This window comes from Gracilinanus agilis, chromosome 2 (genome assembly GCF_016433145.1).
Source record: "Gracilinanus agilis isolate LMUSP501 chromosome 2, AgileGrace, whole genome shotgun sequence".
Taxonomy (NCBI): domain Eukaryota; kingdom Metazoa; phylum Chordata; class Mammalia; order Didelphimorphia; family Didelphidae; genus Gracilinanus; species Gracilinanus agilis.
Genome location: NC_058131.1, coordinates 691,949,234 through 691,970,504, shown reverse-complemented (window position 1 = coordinate 691,970,504; position 21,271 = coordinate 691,949,234).

Below are 21,271 nucleotides of genomic sequence, written 5' to 3'. Positions count from 1 at the left end.
CTAGTGCTGGGAGCCATGTGGATTATGTGTGCCGGGGAAAGGGTTACTTGATTCTAAGGCAACTGTACATTCTTTCCCCTACTTGATGGAGGTGGAGTTTAGTACCAAGTAAGTACAATTATCTGGAGAATTAGAGGCGGCTCTGGGGTAGGGGAGATTCGCCACAGAGGAAAGCAGACTCGTTTAACTCTTTATGAGCTAGTGTATATCTCTGCATTTGTCTTTGCTTAAATCAAGTCTATCAATTAGATTCAATGACGATTTATTAAGTTTCTGTTATTGACCAGACACTGTTCTAGGCACTGGAGATACAAAAGACAAAAAATAAAATAGTTCCTGCCAGGGAAGCTAGGTGGTTCGGTGGACTGAGAATCAGGCCTGGAAATAGGAGGTCCTGGGTTCTAATCTGACCTTAAACACTTCCTAGTTAACTCCAATTGCCCAGCCCTTGCCGCTCTTCTGCTTTGGAACCAATACTTAGTGTCAATTCTAAGACAGAAGGTAAGAGTTTAAAATATAATAATAATAACAATAACAATAAATATATTATATTGTTATATATAACAATAACAACAATAACAATAAATGTATTACATTGTATATATAACAATAACAACAATATGTTATTATATATCATTATATATAATAACAATAATATATTATTAATATATTATTACATATAATAATATATTATTATATATAATAACAATAATATAATATTGCATATAACAACAATAATATAATATTATTTACTGTTATATATAATAACAATAATCTATTATTATATGTTGTTATATATGATAACAATATATAATATTACCTATTATATATTGTTATATATAATGACAATAATATAATATTGTTATATATTGTTATATATGTCATATATATCTATAATAATATATAATATAACAATAATAAAAAATAAAGTGGAGGACTTTATATTTTATCCTAGAGCTCTGGACTTGGAAAAATGAAGACTTACCTCTTACCTTAGATACACTAACTATGACCATGGGGAAAGTCAATAAGGTATTGATCTAGAACTGGGAGGGATCTCAGAGACCATCTAGAACTGCTGTTCTTCCCTTCTTTTTTTGTCTCAGCATCCTCTTTGGGAATCAGTGAAGTCCAGAATAAGGTTTTTAAATGCACAAAAATAAAATATGTAAGATTACAAAGGAAATCAGTTGTGTTGAAGTACAATTACCCAAATACTTCAAAGACAAGCTCTTGGCCCCCCAGTTAAGAACCCCTGTCCTAGGAGTGAGAGGGATCCACTGGAGTTTCCAAAGGCACGCGTGGCAACCTGGCACCCGAGTGGAGGGTGGATCGGAGAGAAAGGACGTTGGAAGCAGGGAAACCCGCGAGGAGGCTATTCTCCTAGTCTAGTTCTGTCCTACATGTTTCACGTTCTGTTAGGCTGTGGACAGTCTTTGTTGATTTGAATTGAACGTCAGGCAAAAGAGTTTGAACTTGGCCACAAAATAGGGCTCCCTAGAAACTGGACAGACAAAGGGAGGCTTCTTAAGTGCTCATGAAAAACTCAATCACATCGTTATAATAGATGGAAGTTGAGACATTATATCAACCATTCTTTGAGGTAGGAGGATGCTATTATTCCTATTTTGCAGATGAGAAAACTGAGGCTGAGAGAAGTTAGATGACTCGGTCAGGGTCCCAGAGTCAGTCTGTGTCTGAGGTGGGCATTGAATCTAGGTCTTCTAAACTCCAAATCTCCCACTTCACAGTGCTTCATGGTTGTGACTGAATGGCAAGAAACCCTGAATTTGGATTAAAAAAATTTGGGTTTGAATCCCACCTCACCTCTCTATTAGCGGTTTGGCTTTACCTCTTTGGACTTCAATCTCTGCCTCTGTGAAATAAGGGGTTAGACTAGATGCCCTTGAAAGTTCCTTCCAGCTGACCATGTTAGGATCCTATCTTTGGATCCCTGTATTTTTCTTCTCCTCCTTCCCTTTCCCAGAGAGAAATCCCATATTGCAAAGATTTTTTTTTTTTTAAGAAAAAAGAAAGAAGAGAAAAAAATAAGAAAAACTGATCTATACACAGGAACACTCTCCACTCCCCCTCTAGGATAATACATGCAATGTTCCATAACTATGGATGCCTTAGCCTCTGCAAATTTGTTGAGGATTCATATCTTTCTTTAGGGTCAAACTTGCTTTTTATAATTTTGAAGCATTCATTTTTTTTAAACCCTTAACTTCTGTGTATTTTGGCTCTTTGGTGGAAGAGTGGTAAGGGTGGGCAATGGGGGTCAAGTGACTTGCCCAGGGTCACACAGCTAGGAAGTCTGAGGCCAGATTTTAACCTAGGACCTCCCATCTCTAGGCCTGACTCTCAATGCACTGAGCTACATGAAGTATTCATTTTTGATTATTCTTCAGCAGTTTTTTTTCCATTTGTGTTATTCTAATCCCTGTGTAAGTTGCTCTCTGGCCTCTAGTTGTTTTGTTTTGTTTTGTTTTGTTTCAATTTTGCATCAGTTCATAGAAGTTTTCCTATGTTTCTCTGCATTCCTGTTTGTCGTTTCTGAGAGCGCAGTAATATTCCATTATATTTACGTGCCAAATTTGTTTAGCCATTTCCCAAATTAATGAACATCTTTGTTCCCAGTTTTTTACAATCACAAAAAATGCTGCTATAAATATTTTGGTTTATATGGAGTCTTTTTTTTTTTTTTAAATCAGTGAATTCCTGGTGGTGAATGCCTAGGCCTGGAATCTTTGGGTCAGTGGGTATGGAACAAATGAATGAATGAATGAAGTGTGTAGTAAGAGCTTACTATATGCAAAGCATTGTGCTAAACTTTGGAAATAAAAAAAGACAAAAGCACCTAGGCTCTACCCCAGGGAGTTTCTATTCTATATTATAATTCTTCTGTTCCCCTGGCCTCCTTCCCATCTCCCTCCATCTCCCCCACACTTCAGCACTTTTGATCTCCAGCCCCTTCCCTTTGGGAAAATGTCCCCAAATATCCGGGGTAGAGGGAGGGAGGTCCCCATGCTGGGCACCTCGTGCCTGAGGCTTTCTGGGATGAATCCGGGCCAGGGTGGAAACAGCTGCAGCTTCCACTGTGGGTCTTTTTCCTGACAATGTGACCACAGCCAGAGCTGCCTCCTGCTGCCCCTGAGCCCTCGGGTCAGCGGCTCCCAGCACACCCAGAGTAACGACCAGCCGCTTAGCCTGGGCCAGGCTCCTGGTTTCCATCTTCCTCACTCTAATAAAGACCCAGCTTTGTGTTTTCCTGAGCTGTATCCTTCGCCCTGGGCCTCCCTCCTAACCCTGGCAAGGCAGCAGCTCAAAGAAGAGATCCCAAGACCAGGAGAATGAGGTGAAGTTGTGTCTCCTGGAGGCCATGGAAGCGTGAGGCGGGCCCCCACGCAAGGCTGCCTGTGAACATTGGCTGGAAATGGAGGACGAATGGGACCGTGCCAGTTATCGGAAAGGGCCAGAATTAGGAGCATGGCATCACGGCTCTCTAGGGTGCCAAGGGAGAGGGAGAAAAGTCTAACTCAGGGCGACTCCCTCATTTCACAGATGAAAAAACTGAGGCCCAGGGACAGGTTACAGATAGGATGGGACCAGAAACTTGGAAGAAACCTCCAGAATCCTCTAGTTCAGCCCCCTCAGTTTACATGAACAAGAAAATTGAGGTCTAAATAGAGGAGACTCAAGCCAAGACTTGAGACCTCTTCTTAGAACCAGAGTTATTTCAGGCAGAGTTACAAAGTGGGTTCTGGAATTCCCTAAAAGAGGCCCCTTGGAAGCATTGAACGTCAGCTTGGAGTGATGGTAAAATATGCAGCCTAGTGGGGGAAGTAGAGAGGGAGCATGGAGGCCAATGGGCCTTAGCCCACGGAGCATAGAATGCCGGAGCCAGATGAGACCTGAGAATATTCATAACATCTCCACTCTGAAAAGGACCTCAGGATCAGCCAACCCAACTCTCCATCCTTGTAGATGGGGCCACTGACACCCAGATAAACTTCACTGCGGGTCCAGCCTCCCAGAGCTGACATTCTTCTCTCTTCAGCTTCTCCACAAGTTTACGTAGACGCCTACCTGCCTCATGGTCCAAATGCTTCCTATTAGATGGGCAGTATTGGATAGAAGAAAACAGTCAGCCAACTCTTCACCTCTCCAGCCCTCAGTTTCCTCATCTGTAAAATGGGGATAATCCTACTCACAGAACTTAGCTCCCAAGGCACTCCGTAAAGTTTATTATTTATTATGAAAATAATAATTATTTTATAAATATTTTATAATATGTATATATAGATAGCATATAATCTGTAATATTTATTTCTCTATAAGTGTAACATACAGATATATAATATTTATTTATATTACTTATGCTATTTTAATCTTTATTTATATATAAATATGTAGTTATTTATAAATATAATATATAAATAGAAAATATGTACAAATATATTTATATGAACATATATTTATTTATAATATAATTATTTTATAAATATTTCTATTTCTATTATTTATTTATAAGTGTGTTTATTTATAAAGATAATATATAAATAGAAAATATTTACTTATATTTATAATGTGAACATATATTTATTTGTAATATAACATTATTTTATAAATATTCCTATTTCTATTATTTATTTATGTGTGTGTTTATTTATAAAGATAATATGTAAGTAGAAAATATTTACTTGTATTTATAATATGAACATATATTTATTTGTAATATAATATTATTTTATAAATATTTCTATTATTTATTTATGTGTGTGTTTATTTCTAAAGAATATATAAATAGAAAATATTTACTTATATTTGTAATATGAACATATAGTTATTTATATATTATTTTAGAGCTATATTATTTATTTATATGTGTGTTGATTTATACATATAAATATATATAAATATATATAAATAGATGCTTACTTATATTTACATGAACATATATTTATTTATAATATATTATTTTATAACTACCTATATTTATATATGTATTTACTTAGAAATATATATAAATAGAAAACATTTACTTATATTGATAATATAGACATATTTATTGATATTATTTTATATTACATATAACTATATAACATTTTCTTATAAACATATATTTATACCATATAAATAAGTATTTATTTATAATATTATATTATTTTCTAATATTTATGTATCTTTTTTAGATGAGAAATCGGAAACTGAGAACGTGAGGTTAAAATGGCAACTCTGGGATTGGAACTCGGATCTTCCGCCTCTGAGTTCATAGGTCGTTCTACCACCCCAGCCTTAGTCTAGGAGACTTTGGTCCAGTGAGGAACTTGTGCGGGGCTCGCTTTTCTCGGGGGAAATGTGAAGATTGGAGCGGAGGTCCCTTATGTCCTTGGGAGAGCGGCCCAGAAGCGGGAGGAGGGTGCCTTGGCCCGGCCGGAGTTCGCGGACCAGGGATTTCGGGAATTGTCCCGAAGAGATGCCCCTCTGAGGAGGGGGGTGGGGGAGGGGGAAGGGGAGTTGCGGGCTGAATGACTCCACAGTGGCTGACGGGGGAAGGGGTGGGGGTGAGTGGGGGGTGGAGGCGGGATCTCAGCACCACTCGGGTTCCTTCAGGCTGCTCTTTTCGCAGAGTGTAAAATCACTGTGCGAAGTCCCCGAGAATAAACAGTGTTAACACCCCATTAAATACAATGGACTTTCGATGTGAGCCACAGACGTGCCCAGATTGAAACTAGCCGCGTGGGAGCTGGCCCATGGGTGAAATCCATCACACGCGCTGACTGAGCGCCTCCAAAACACGGAAAGGGAGAACAAGCCCGATCCAAGCTGGGGGTCTGTGGAGGGGGGAGGGGAGGGCTGCGGCTGGCCTCGCGGGGGCTGCGGTAATGAAGTCCCGGCTCGGCGAAGACGCAGAGCTGGGCTATTTTTAAATACGCTGGGGCAGCACTTGTACGTTTCGGCGGCTCCGCGGCCGCCCGGCGCCCCGCGCGCCTGCGCCTCTCTCCGGCGGAGAAGGTGCCCAAGGGGACCCGGCCCGGAGCTGGGAGGCTATTTATTGTATTTCCTTTTATCAGTCAAATGATTTTCCTATTTCCCGCACAGATAAAGATCTTCCGGGCCCGGGCTTCCAACGGCAGCTGGATGACCTTGTCAGGACTGCTGCGCTGGCTGGAAATTGGTCCCAGAGAGAGGCCATTGTGGGTAGAGTTTTGTTTGGTGGTTCCTCGCCTCCTCCCCCCGCCAGGAAGAGCTTGTTTTTACAGCTCTCCCTCCTTCCCGATTCCACATTTCTGATGGCCCGGATTTTCTTCCCGGAGCTGAGAGGGAGCTTCCTGATCCCCCTTTCCAGGAACGTCAGCATCCTAGCTCCTATTTAAATAAGGCTTCACACTTTGCAAAAACACACCAGATACATCATTTTTAAACCCGCTCCTTGTGAGACCCCATCGTTATCCCCACTTTGCAGATAAAGAAACTGAGGCTGAGCGTTTAAGTGGCTAGGAAAGCAGCCTAGTTCTAGCCCTGGAGTCAGGGGATTCAAATTCCTCCTCGGGCAGTTACTCTGTGGCCCTAGGCAAGCCACTTAACCACGTTGTTCCTCAGTTTCCTCTTCTGTAAAATGAGGAGGCTGGTCTAAATCCGGGTTTCTTCATCCAGGATTCATTTTAAAATTCCTAGATAATTGTTCGATATAGCTGTTTCTCTTTGTAATCCCGGGCATTTTATTTTATGCATTAAAAAAAGCTTCAGCAGATCCAGAAAGAAATGATAAGAACCCCTGTCTTGGGTGCTATGTCCAAATGGGATCTGGACACGAGAAAGGCACTGGGCTAGGCTCTGGGAACCCAAAGTGCCATCAGAAGTCCCTTCCAGCACTACTTCTGTGGCCCCAGGGACTTGCCCACGGCCATCCAGTGTGTCTGATTTGAACCCGTCTTCTTTCTGGCTCCAGGTCCAAGCTTCTCTTTTTCTGCCAGGCTCTAACAGCTCCAGTTTCAGAAGTGCATTAAGGTGTCTAATGTGCTCTCCTCACAACATACACAAGGCATTTATTTTGTACATACTTATATGTGTAGGTGCCGTTTACCCTAATAGAATGTAAGCTCCCCGAGGGCAGGGACTATTTTCATTTTTGCCTTGGTGTCAACAGCGCCTAGTATGATGATGATGCCCTCTTAGCTCCAGATCCCAAAGCTTTGCCACTTGCTGGCCTCAGTTTTTCTGTTTCTTCATCCGTAAAAAATCACCATAGCTCTATTTCTGGAATACTTAAGGTTTACAGAGTGCCTTTGGCCACAAACACTTTGTGAGTTAAATATTCAGAGGTCGTAGAGTCAAATGAGAGAACCTTGCAAACCTTAAAGCACTGAGTAAATTCTAGCTATTATTGTTATTGTTGTAGTTAATAGTGGTACAGCCCTTTCCTTCTAGAAATATGGAAAAAGAGGGTCAAGCATGTTGAGTAACTTGCTCAAGTTCATGCAGGTTAAAAACAAAAAACAGGAGAAAAACCCAGATCTGCTGACTCCAGAGCCAGTCATTTCTCTTTCCATCGTAACAATTGTAGTCACCTAATGAGTGCTTGGTTTCTTCAAGAAGCTCTGACGTTATTGCTTTGGGTGTCTCCTTCCAGCAACTTCAATTGCCACCTTCCTTGTGCCTCAGTGGGTGGTGAGTTACTGTGGCTGAAAAACCCATTGCCCCGAGGCCAAGTTAGTGATGACTTGGCTTGGTTGGTCTCCCAACAACAGCTGGTGAGTCCTATGGTCCGTTTTTTTTTAGTCTGGCAGAATCTGTCAAGAGTTGTGCTTTGACTGCCTGCTCTTTGATCCAGCCATACCACTGCTGGGTTTGTACCCCAAAGAGATCATAGGGAAAAAGACTTGAACAAAAATATTTATAGCTGTGCTTTTTGTGGTGCCAAAAATTGGAAAATGAGGGGATGCCCTTCAATTGGGGAATGGCTGAACAAACTGTGGTATCTGTTGGTGATGGAATACTATTGTGCTCAAAGGAATAATGAACTGGAGGAATTCCATGTGAACTGGAAAGACCTCCAGGAACTGATGCAGAGCGAAAGGAGCAAAGCCAGGAGAACACTGTACACAGAGACGGATACACAGTGGCACAATTGAATTTAATGGACTTCTCTACTAGCAGCAATGCAATGATCCAGGACAATTCTGAGGAACTTATGAGAAAGATGCTCTCCACATCCAGAGGAAGAACTGTGGGAGCAGAAACACAGAAGAAAAACAACTGCTGGATCACATGGGTTGATGGGGATATGAGTGGGGATGTAGACTCTAAATGATCACTCTAGTGCAAATATTAAAAATATGGAAATAGGTCTTGATTAATGACACATGTAAAACCCAGTGGAATTGCTCATTGGCTATGGGAGGGGGTTGGGAGGAGGGGAGGAAAAGAACATGAATCATGGAACCATGGAAAAATATTCTAAATTAATTAATTAAATTAAAAAAAAAAAGAGTTGTGCTTTGCTGGCATAGGCTTTAAGAGCCTTGGATCAATCTCATGCCATGACGAGGCACTGAAGGAAAACTTTCCTGAAGGTGATGTAGATAGTGTGATTATTTCTCCCATCCTACAGTTTAGGAGATTGAAGTAGTCACCCAGCACCATAAAGCTAACATGGGCAAGGGCCAAGACTAGACTCAACGGCCATGACTCTTTCCATTACATTTGATTTCCATTAGATTCCACAATAGAGAGAACAGTGAGGTTGGTGGTGACCAGAATGCAACCCAAGTCAGAGGTTAGGTGACTGGCTGCTAATCATAAGAAACATAGAAATGTCTAGTTAGTGTCACTTAGTCCTTTTGTTCTTGCTCTTAGTGTCCTATGCATGCTAATCAGAAAGCATTATGGGAGCTCAGATGAATCCTTTTATCCTAGCCATCATGGCTCTGGTGGGCTTTTGTTGGATGGAGTCTCTCTTATTGATTTGGGAGATTCAGATTGAAAAGCCAAAATTTAATGGGAGTTAAAAGGAATTTTTCAATACTGGAGTTGGCTTGAACAAGGGATTTTGGGTTGGCATTACTAAAAAAAAAAATGTTCAAAAATATGCAATCAGCCACAGGATGTTCCAGTCGTTGGGCTTTTTGTTCAAGGCTACTTAGCTGGGCATATAGCTTAGAGCCCTCAGCTATTTGCTAAAAGATCTAGCCTTCCTTGTCAGGGAGAGGCTTACTGGTCACTACAGTGTATCAGATAGTAGGAAATGTTCTTGGATGGACTATGGACCAGTTTTCCAGGTAGTGGAAAACAATTCTTCAATCCTCAGACTGGCAACTACCCAGGGAAGAGGAAAGACACCACAAATGTGCCACTAAAAGATAGATATCAGTAGATTTGATATTGGAAGGGTGAGTTACATCAGCCATGAAATGACTACGTTCCTTCCTTCTTCCTTCTTCCTTCCCTCCCATGTGTGTCTTCCTACTTGTGTCGCTTCCATGAGCATTTACGTATTCATGACATTCATGGCATGGCAACCCATGAAGAACTATATTCTCCATGAGCATACAGGGAATTTTTTCTCATTGCTTATCTTATTATGCTGTTAAACATCCATATCTAAAAAAATATATGTATAATATAATATACATGTGCATAATATATACATATCACATACATTGTGTATACATACACACATGTATAACATACATCTAAAATACACCTATGCATAATATATACATGCCATATACACATGTGTATATATGTATAATAAACATACATCTAAAATATACATGTGTACAACATACAAATGTATAACAAACATACATCTAAAATATCCCTTCCAGTTGGCTGGTAAAAGCAAACCCATTGGGAGGGGCTCATCAGCAATGATTTTGAGTGGATGCTGGGATAAGCAGTGTCTTAAATCTGGGGTAGCTTCTGGATGCTGCAGAGTAAGGGGACCCTGGGTAGAGCATAATGGCTCCAGTATCCCTGGGCCAAGCATGGGAGGCGAGAAAGTAGGGATGAGAAAGCTGATTCTCTGCTTCTGAAATCGGTTTCATGGGCAGCCCCAGGAAAGAAGTCATTGCCTTTTCATTGTCTGTATGAGAGAGCCAAAGGTGGGGCATTGTGGTGTAAGCTTGTAAACTGAGCCGGGAACCTGTGTTGGTGCCAACTCTTTTTTTTTTTTTTTTTCCTTCCCTGGGAAGCAGGGTGTTGGAGATGCTGAACTGCTGAAGGGTGAATTATTGTCTAGCTTCCACCCCACTGTAGACGGGGGAGCCTGGGATCTTCTGACTTGCATTCCCAGGCAAGGTTTTTGGGGGGAGAGGAGAAGGGATGCAATGCAATCTCCATTTGGGCAAGTTGCCCCTATTGTTTCAGTTCTCCCAGAGGCACGTTGGCCAGCTTCTCAAGCATGAAAGGCAGCTTTCCTTTTTTTTCCCTCTCCTCTCAGGGAACTTGGACAGTCGACAGTACAGGAGGCCAGGATTTTATTATAAACCTCTGTCAAACGATTTAGAGGTACCAAGATAAACTAGCTCCAGTCCGGCATTTATTTTTTAAATTTAAATTTAAATTTAAATTAATTTTTTAAAAACCCTTACTTACCCCTTGTGTTGATGCTCAACAGTTTTGTATGTCCCCTTTAAGAAGTATTCTAATGGCTTGCCATGCTTTTTTGGGTTTTTTCCCCAATGTTCCCTTTAAGAAGCATTCTAATGGCTCACCATGCTTTTTCCAAACCCTTCCCTTTCTGTCTTAGAATCAATACAATGTATTAGTTCCAAGGCAGAAGAGTGGTAAGGGCTAGGCAATGGGGGTAAAGGGACTTGCCCAGGGTCACCCAGTGCCTGAGGTCAGTTTTGAACCCATGACCTCCCATTTCTAGACCCGCACTCCATCCATTGAGCCACCCAGTGGCCCTCTTCCTTCATTAAAAAAAAGAAAACAGACCTAGAGGGGCAGTGACTTGCCCAAGGTGGTGACCCCAAAACCATGAGGCAGAATCAGGATTGGAACCTACTTTGGGGTTTTCCTACCCCTTGAAATGGAGGAGAAAATGAGGTGAGCAGAGAGAATCGCCCGGGCAGGACAGATCCCAGGGCTTGGTGCCTGGTGCTCCGGCACCGGGGCTCATCCTGTCATCCCTCGGCGTCTGTGACCTTGGGCCAGTCCTTCTCTTCGGCTGGGCCACGGTCCATGAGGGAGGGAGGGCGGATGTGGAATAAACGAGAGTTTCTGCGTTTCCACCCCTGCCTTGACTCGCGTAGAAGGGACAAAGGCTTCGGCTTCCAGTTTCTAGGAAAGTCGTTCCCTAGCAGGGGGCCGGCGAGCCCGGCTTTCTCCCACCGCGGCGGCGCTGCCAGAGACGGGCAGTAGAGGGCGCGGGCTCTCCTGCCTGAGCCAGCAGCTTTGCACACATCTGGAAATGGGCATTTTACCACATTTGTGTGGAACGGTCTGCCCGGTGCGCGTGGGTGTGGGTGGCGCGCGCAGCTCGCTGGTGCACACCAAATTCCACTTTCCCATCGGCTCCATTTCCCCCTCCAGAGCACTGCTGGAATGTGAGGAATTTGCCTGTCCCAGCCCAGGAGGGCCGGGTGGAAGCTGCCTTTTTCTGGGGCAGAGGAAGCGCTTGGGAGGGTGGGAGGGACCACCTCGGGCTTTAACCCTTTGCCCTTCCTTCCCGCAGCAGGAGAAGGCACCCAAGGGGGCAGGGCCCCTCGGATCTGCTCCCAAAGAGAACGTGCCCCTTCTCGAAGCTTCTTTCCTAGGGCTCTGGGGACCAGGGCGGGGGCAGCCGGAGAGCATCTCCTTCCAGGGCCAGGCGCGGAATCCAAGAGGCAGGGCTCGTGTCAGCTCCGATACTTACTACCTGGGCGACCTTGGACAAGTCACATGCCCAATAGAACCTTTGGCTTCCTTTAAATGGGGGGGGGGGGGGTTGGGGGAGGTAAGACATATAGATGATGCTTAAGTTCCAGCTCTTCTAGCATGAGCAACACAGGGAGGGCACCTCGAACTCTTCTGGTGCAGATTTGCTCATGATGTAGATGAGGAAACTGAGATGTAGAGAATATGACTTGCCTAAAGACATATAGGCAATGCTGGAGGTGGGATTTGAACCCAGGTTTTCTGACTTTACGTTCTGCATGACTTCTAAAGCTATCATAAACAGCAATAATTATAATAATTATAATAATAATAAACTAGCATTTAAATCTACAAAGCACTTTCTAGGCATCCATTCATTTGATCTTCACAATAGCCCTAATCGGTGTAATATGCCCATTTTACAGAGGAAGAAACAGAACCTTAAGGGGTTTAGTGACTTGCTCATGTGGGTCAACATAAGTAGCATATTTTGGAGCTAGAATTTGAAGGGAGGCTTTTCTGTCTCCAAGTCTAACGGCTTTCATTACACCAGGAGGTTCATAGATTTAGAACTGGGAGGAGGCTGGGAGGCCATTTTTCAGAGGAGGCCATTGAAACCAACAGAGGTGACCTGTCTAAGGTCTTCGAGGCAGTAATGGCCAGAGCTGGGACTAGAACCCAGGTCTTTCTAGTTTGGCACAGATAACTGCAAACGCCTCTGCCTTATCTTCTAGTGACTTTGGGGAGCTCAGCTTCTCACTGGGCCTCAGTTTCCTACTCTCTGCAATGAGGTTACACTTCATCTCTAGGATTCCCTCTGGACTAAAATCCTTCAAGTGGGAGGGATGACAGTGAAAGAGGGGTTGGAGCTGGAAAGGGGACCCTGTATCCCCCTGGTTGCTATTCTGCCGTGGCTATATAGGTTTAAGAAAGCTGAATGCATTTAAATGTCCACATTTTCCCATCTAAGCCAGCAATCTGTAGTTCTCTTGGCTAAACACATCCGTCTAATATGTTGAGAGAGAAATATGTTACAGTCTTTTATGAACAGAGTGTTAACACCACCAGGAATCAATATTTATACCCGAGAACACAATGAATTCACTTGTTTGGTGCCGCTGCTAGTGCAAGATGGAGAATTATTTGCTCAGAGGTTGGAGCTTCCTTTATGTTTGCCCCCCAAAAGGCAGATGTGGGGCCCAACAAGTCTTGGCTCTGGTATCTCAAAGCATCTTAGCCTCTGGGGCATCAGTCTGCTGCTTCCTGCCTCTTGGGATTTCAAGCAGAAGCCAGAAGCATCGAATAGGGGGAAGGAGTCGTGTAGGGTGGTACAAAACATGGGACTGAATCCTATACAGAAAAGCTCAAACTGGAAGAGTCACTTCTGTAAAGAGCTGGCTTAGAAAGGAGAGGGTGGTCTTATTTTATTCCGGTGGTGTTTTTTTCTTCGTGGAACAAGGTGAAGGATGCAGCTGGCCTGATTTCAAATGAATTCTTGGCTCCTTCGAGGGGGGGAATGAGGGAGGTCTACTTTCTCTTTATTCACATGCAATTTTGTTTTGTTGACCAGCGCTACCATTTGGGATCTGATCTTTGTGTCAAGGACCCCTTTGCCGTGAAGGCCACGAGTAAATCTGAAGGATTTTCATGCTCTCTTGGCTCATGGTGCCGATATGGGAACCCTGGGAAAATGAACCCATGCAACACTCAGGGAGACGGAAATCGATTTCCCCTAACAGTTTTCCCATTTATAAAATGTTTGGGTGGAACTAGATGATCTCTACAATCTCTTGCCCTTCTAAATCCTATGACTTGAAGTAACAACGACAAGCTCCTAAAGGGATTTAGAATTGGAAGGGACCTTTGAGAATACGTGGTCCAATCCTTCACTGGCCAGACGAGGGAACGGAAACCCGGAGAAATTAAACGATTTATCCAAAATCACACAAGTAGAAGACTGCAGAACTGGGACGTGACCCTAGGCCTCCTAACTCCCAATCTAGTGCTCTCTCTATCCACTATACCATGCTGTTGTAATTAAAAAGTTATACATTAATCCCCAGGCACTTATATGCCCACACATGAGGGCTTCTCGGCAATGAGGGCTCTGTTGTCTCCCAAACCCACATCGTGGTCTGCTGCTCTCTTCTGGTCAAAGGTATAGTGGATAACTCTTCTCTCTTCCTAGTTTTAGGCCAATCCTCATGTCTCCCCAGTTTTGTTATACTGATAGTGCAAGACAAGGATAAGCCTCTGGGGTTCTGGAATCTTTTCTTGTTCACCTTCTCCTTACAATAGAAGTCCAACCTCAAGAGCCCTCTCTGGGGTCACGGCAATCCTCTCTGGACCTTTTTTCTCTAGTTACCAGTTCTGGCCAGTGCTCTGAGGGCAGGAGGACATGATTTTTGTTCCATTGCCATTTCTGTCACAGGTTTTGGGATAAAGTGAAACAGAGGCTGAGGCCACATCACTCCCCAAGGCTACAAATATTGAAGTAGGTCCCTTAAGCCCATTTCCCTTTTGCAGTTGGTTTTCATCAGTCTTAAGTTATTTTACTGCTTTTGGAAGGTACTTGATCCAAAACACCAGGTCCATCAATTTAGAGGGGGTTGTCTATCCCAAGCATGTGGAGACTTCTCCCAGTTAGAATGGACAGATGAGAACAGTTTGTTCCAACCACCATGATGGCAACTGAAGCAGTCTGGCCATTTGATTTCAATGACTGGGAAAGACAGTGAGGCTGATGACTTTATACAACTCTGCTTCACTTGAATCCAAATCATGCATAAGTCAAGACATCACCCCATGATATCACTGATTCTCTTCAAAAACAAAGGACAAACAACAGCAACTCAAGGTCTACTTTTCATCCCTTCTGTTTAACACTTTCTGGATAAAAATTTCCTCTATTCTCCAGGAAATTAAAATTTTCTTGCAATACATAACCTATTGATTCCCCCTAATCTGCATGAATTTATGGTTGGAACACAGGATATTAGGCCTGGAAGGGGCTTTTGAGATTCTCTTAATCCATCCATTTTCATTCAACAAGAGGAAACTGAGTCTTAGGGGAGGTAAATGACCTATAGACATAGGAAAGAAGCATTTGATTCAAACCTATGACTCCAATCTAATGCTGCTTCTTTTCCTTTCTTAGTCATAATTCCCAAATAGGAAATTAATCTGCTTCCTCTGAACCCCCAAAGATCTTTTAACCTCTCTTGACTTTTATCATACTGTTCTCTCCAAGGTTATTGGTGAGCTCTTCACAAATGCCTTCTCTTCTTATTCCTGCCTCCTGGTTTCCTTTAAGTCCTGGCTCAAATCCCATCTCTATAGGAAGCTTTGCCCAATCCCTCTTTAATTCTAGTGCCTTCCCTATGGTGATTATTTCCTACTTATCTTATGTGTAGTTTGTTTGTACATTTTTGTTTCATGTTGTCTTTCCCCTTTAGCTTGGTACATTGTAAGAATTTACTGTTTATTAACTCTCATAAAAGGTCCAACATATGTATTAGCTCCCCTACCAAACTTTGAGTGTAGACCATTGACCATTATTGATCCATATATCCCTGATACATGATTGTAGTGTGTTAGACACTTTCTTTCTTTCTCCTCTCTCTTTCTTTCTGCTATTGGAAGCCCATTTTGAATCAGTTTGCAAAGTCCCTGGTAGCTCTGGTCTCTGAGTATGTAGCAGTTACCACTTTTAATGATGGTCCTTGTATCTGTTAAATACCTTTAAGCCCATTTCAACATATCCTGCAGAAAAATCCTTACTCTCTAAAAGATAATGATATTTTAAAAAGATCCTTTGCCTTATACATAAGATCAAGACATGATTAATCCTGGACCCACTTAGCCTTGGGTCAGCCTTCTCTTTCTACAGTAAAATTCCTCCATTTGCATAGTTCGCCTTCTTCTCTAATGTATACTTCATTCACTCTAAGTGGCTAATGTACCTTTTACAATTGCACTGAAGATCCTACGACCTGCATTCATTTCTCAAAAATGCCTGGTAAATATTCCTATTACTGTGCTGTAAAATTGGTGCTAAACAGGAGGGAAAATTCTAGTTTAAGTCCTAGTGAGTGTTTGGCAATCTTCTTTAGAGATGGATGGCTCCCTCTCCGAAATTGTAGACAAGAGTCCTTGAATGTTGAACAATGAATGAAAAAGTACTTAGTAAGTGTTCACCATGTGCTAAACGGTTATGCTAAGCAACAAAGGAGATACAAATAGAATGCTCTGAATATTTGCTCTCAAGGAGCTCATATTCTAATTGGGGGGAGTCAACACCAATAGGAAGACTCGGCTGAAAGGTCAATAGAAAAGCCTGATTTAGGAATGAAGTGAGAGTTCAGATGGTAATGTCCAGGGATCTGGAAGGCATAGCAGCATGGAAAGTGGTAAAGGGCCCGTGGTCTTCCTCCTTATTAGGATCGTGGATTGTGACCAAGTGGCTTGAACCCTTGCCACTTTAAGAGCTGAATCATGGTTTGTGTTTTTTTTAATTCCATTTTATTTTTCAGTTCCAATTTTCTCCTTCTCCCTCTACCGGTCATTGGAAATTATGTAGTCAAGCAAAATAAGTTTTCATATTAATCATATCTTCCCCACCCCCAAAACCCACAAAAAAGAAAGAAAATATTCTTTACTCTGCCCTCTGAGTCCCATCAGTTCTCTAAATGCAGGTGGGCAGTATGACTCAACACGAGTCCTTTGGAATTGTGTTTGGTCATGATGTCGATCAGGGTAGTCAATTGGTACTTTCAAAGTTTATCTTTACAATATTGTTATTACTGTATACATTGTTCTCCTGGTTCTTTTCACTTCACTTTGCATCAGTTAAGGTTTCCCAGATTTTTCTGAAACCATCCTTCTTTTCATTTATTATAGCAAAATAGCATTTCATTGCATTCATATCCTGTAACTTGTTTAACCATTCCCCAATTGAGAGGCATCCCTTAGTTTCCGTTTTTGCTATCACAAAAAGAGCGGCTTGTTGTGTACACGTGGGCCCTTTTCCCCTTTCATTGCTCTTTTTGGGATGGACTAGAAGTGGTACTACTGGGTCTAAGGTTATACATGGTTTAGTAGTTTTGGGGGGCACAATTCTAAATTGTTTTCCTGAATGGTTGAAGTAGTTCTTGGTGACAACAATAGTGCTTTGTTGTTCAGCTGTGTCTGACTCTTCATGATCCCATTTGAGTTTTCTTTGGCAAAGGTACTAGAGTGGTCTGTCATTTCATTCTCTAGCAATGGTGCATTAGTGTACCTATTTTCTCATATTTCCACAAGCATGTCACTTTTTCTTGTCTTCTTAGCCAGGTGTTTTAATTTGCATTTATCTATCAGTGATTTAGGTTTTTTTTTTTTTTTTTTTTTTTTACTGAGTTTGGATTTCTTCCTCTAAAAACTGATATCCTTTGATCATTTATCAATTGGGGAATAGCTCTTAATTCCTTGTGAATTTGACTCTGTTCCCTACATGTTTTAGAAATGATTCCTTTATCAGAGAACTTGCTATAAATAAGTTCTACTATCCTACTTCCCTACTATCCTGCTTTTCTTCTCATTTCAGTTGAATTGGCTTAACTTTGAGCAAAACTTTTATGTAATCAAAATATTCCATTTGAGGGCAGCTGGGTGGCTCGGGAGATTGAGAGCCAGGCCCAGAATGGGAGGTCCTGGATTCAAATCTGGCCTCACACACTCCCTAGCTGTGTGACCCTGAACAAGTCACAACCCCCATTGCCTGGTCCTTACCATTCTTCTAAGATAGAAAGTAAGGGTTTAAAAAAAATTATCCATTTTACCTCCTGTATACCTATCTCGTTTGGCCATAAACTCTTCCTCTATAGATATGACAGGCAATTTCTTCTATGCTCCATAAATTTGCTCATGTCACACCACTCTTTATGACCTGCACCCATTTGACGCTAGTCTTGGTATATAGGGTGAGATGTTGCTCTATGACTACTTTCTACCAAACTACTTTCCAGTTTCCCCCAAAGTTTTTGTCTGATAGCACGTTCTCACTCCAGTATCCTGGATCACTGGGTTTATGAGTGGTTCGAACCAATACTGAAATGACACTTGGTCAACCAATCAGCAGGTGCTAGTCAAGTTATATCAGGATCACAGAATTAAGAAACATGGTCAAGCCAGTTGGGTTGGTTGCTGGGAAATTGGGCAACAAGGTGGAAGACGGATGCCACTGTCAGGTTACCCTAGTAAAGGTTTCTAGAGCGTTTATTCAGGAAGGGGGCTGTTTGGGCATTTCTACTGCCTTTAAGGTATAGCACAGGCTTTAGCTCTCAAGCCAGCTTGGCCTGCCTCTCCGACTTCAAAGGGTTTTTGCTTGTCTCTGTTTCATGAGCTTTGGGAAATAATAAAAAGTCACATGTCTAATAAAGTGATGGACTTGCCATTTACCGTGTGACCTGGGGCAAGTCATGACCTCTCTGGGCCTCAGTTTCTTTAACTGTCAACTAAGGAGCTTGGGCTGAAAATGAGGGAGGTCCCACACTGAAATCATGGAGGCATTGAAAGTATTGAGTTATTACCTTTCTCTGACAAGGATTCCATTTATCCCTGTTACATGGGCCCTGGGACTCTTTTTTTTTTATTTGTGCCCTCCACTGAAGATAGGAGGGATAGATGAAGGAGTGTCGGAAGAATCCTGACTACTCTGAGGAAGGTGTAATCATCTGCACGTGGAAAAAGATCATAAAAGTTAGGGCTGGAAGGAACCTTAGTGATCATGTACCATTCAATCCTCCTACCTGTCCCTGGGTGCCCATTCTCCAGATGAGGAAATTGAGGTAATTGTGGTCCAGAGAGATCATTTCCCTGATTGAATCTAATTAGTACTCCTTCCACTAATGCTATGTTGCCTGAGATTTGGGACAAGCTAAGTATTCAGGGAACACTTCGGTCCTTACAAAATGTTACTGTTTTTAATATAAAAATGTGATTTAAAAAACCCTCGATTTTTGTTTGTACATTCTCCCTCCATATCCTCTCTCATCTTCACAACTCCCAGAAAACTGTAATGGGTTTTTATTGTATCTTTGCACCCATTACTGCTGGGACCTGGCTGCTTTTCATCTCTCTTCCTCCTTGAAGATAGCATTAAGAGGCTCCCTTAGCAGGAAACCACGTGCTGACTCTGCAAATCCGTTGGGCTGGGCTGGGCTGGCCACATGGCTTGCTTTTCCTCCTCACTATGTGATTCCAAACACATTTTCAGTCAAATTGCTTTAGCATTAGCTTCCTATTAGCTGTCCTGAGATTTTCCAAGCTCTGAGACACGGAGAGATTTTATACACACACAAATGCAGCCTGTTGCTCTGTGGCAGCTGATAGTACACGAAGAGGCTAGATTTCAAGTCTTCAGTGTCTAACTTGACTTTACAGTTCAGAGAGAAGCCTGAGATTCAGAGACCTCTTCCTCTGGAGACCAAGGCATTTGCCTATGATTCTAATATGGAACCACGAGGCAGGTTACGACTTACCTCTGGGCCTTAGCTTCTGTAAAATGGACACCAAGATGCCAGCATCACCCCTCACCAGACAATCTTGAGGAAAGGGCTTGGAAATGTCAAAGTGTGGCCTAAATGTGAGCGATGCTGCTGTTTTTATTGATTTAGTTACTTCCCAGGATGCAAACTCCCTCTACTAATGTTGAAATCAGGTAGGACTTTCTTGTGCCAACGCTGGCCTGGGTTATGCTGCCTCTCGGTAATACTGACAAATAAGCTTGTTTCCATCTCTAAGGTTAGTCTTTAATTCTCACAGATTCACAGCCCTGAAGGACAAAGAGGGGCCCTCCCAGTCCATCCCAAGGATAAGAAGACAAGAGGCCAAGGCCCAGCCCAAGGAAGTGACCTGCCTCAAGTCCCTGGGTTACTTCTTCAGTGGCGGAGCTGGGACGAGGTGACACCACACCCACGCTTGTTCCTTCCATGATCCCAAGTGGCCTCTCTCTATTGCTTGTCTTCCAGGAGAGTGATCAATTCTTCCAAACCTGCCCCCTCCACAAAGATGGCTTAGATTAGGCTGAGATTTCACTCCAACCACTGAAGTAATGCCTTTGAAGTCTTACTTAACTCCCACCTACTATTTATTTACTTTGAAGCCTTTATTCCAAGTGCAGAGAATCCATGAAGCATGCATGAATGAGGCTGCTTCCTAAGTAGTAGCCAGGGAGACAGGAATCCTAAGGGAAGAGAAAGTTATGGTTCTACTTTTCACTGTACAGATTCACACACCTTTCTGTTGTGAGTTCCTCCCTTAGACTGTGAGGTCTGTGAGAACAGGGATTGGATTTCTTTTTTCTTTTGTGGGTGGTAGTTTTTTGTTTACTTGTGCCCCCTGTGCTTAGAGTGCCTGGCACTGCAGATACTTAATGCTGATGGCCCTGATTTCACACACTGATATACAGACAGAGAAACGATCTGTTCTGTACCCCACTGATGCAGGCAAGACCTAGTCTCTGACCCAGTGTTGAACATACTCTCCAATATGCCTTCTTAACTACTTCCAGCATCTTTGCCGATCCCCTACCATCAGGGAACTGCAGCATTAATAGAACTGAGATATCTGCTGTCAGCAAATGTATTCAAGGAAAATAGACACAAATTCTCAATAAACCAAACATAAAAGGGAAGATGTATGAGAGGGAAAGTACATTAAGAACTGTTACTTGGGCCTCAATTGTCTTATCCTGCTTTCTTATAAGGCACGGCACATTTATTTTAAAGGGTCATCTAAAGTGTGTATCAGGGAACTCATTAAAAAAAAAAAAAGATTAGAATCTCCTCCCCTTTTGACAGGAAATCCGGCTTCAGGAATAGGAAGTAGCAAAGCCTATTCCAATCTCCCCCATCTAGGGAGGAGCATTATCACCGTGTTTTAATTCAACAGCTGCAGAGCAGTCAGAGAAAGCAGGGGAACAACTGGCGGAAATGTTACTGCTTGTTTGTGTTGATTTTAAACCAAACATTACTGGCCACCAGCTGTTGATGGGTGGCTGGAAACACCAACTCAGAGGGAAGCTGGCCTTCTGCCTTGAATGATGAACTCCTCATGGGTTTTTGAAGGCAATGTCACACAAAGGCTATTTGTTAGCTGTGCAGGTGTGTGGGGGCATTCCGAACTTGCCAGCAGTCAACAAGCAAACAGCTCGACACACCCAATGTCGCCTTCACTGAAAGCACAGGATTTACAGCTGGGAGAGTGTAGGGCGCAAAGCCTTTCCTGTTTCAGGTGAGGCAACTGAGGCCTACAGAGACTAAATGAAGACTGGTCCCCTTGTTACCATATTCTTTTCCCACCAGCCCACACTGCCTTCCATTCTGGGACTAGGTTAGCAGAGAGCAAGAGGCAGTGTAGTAGA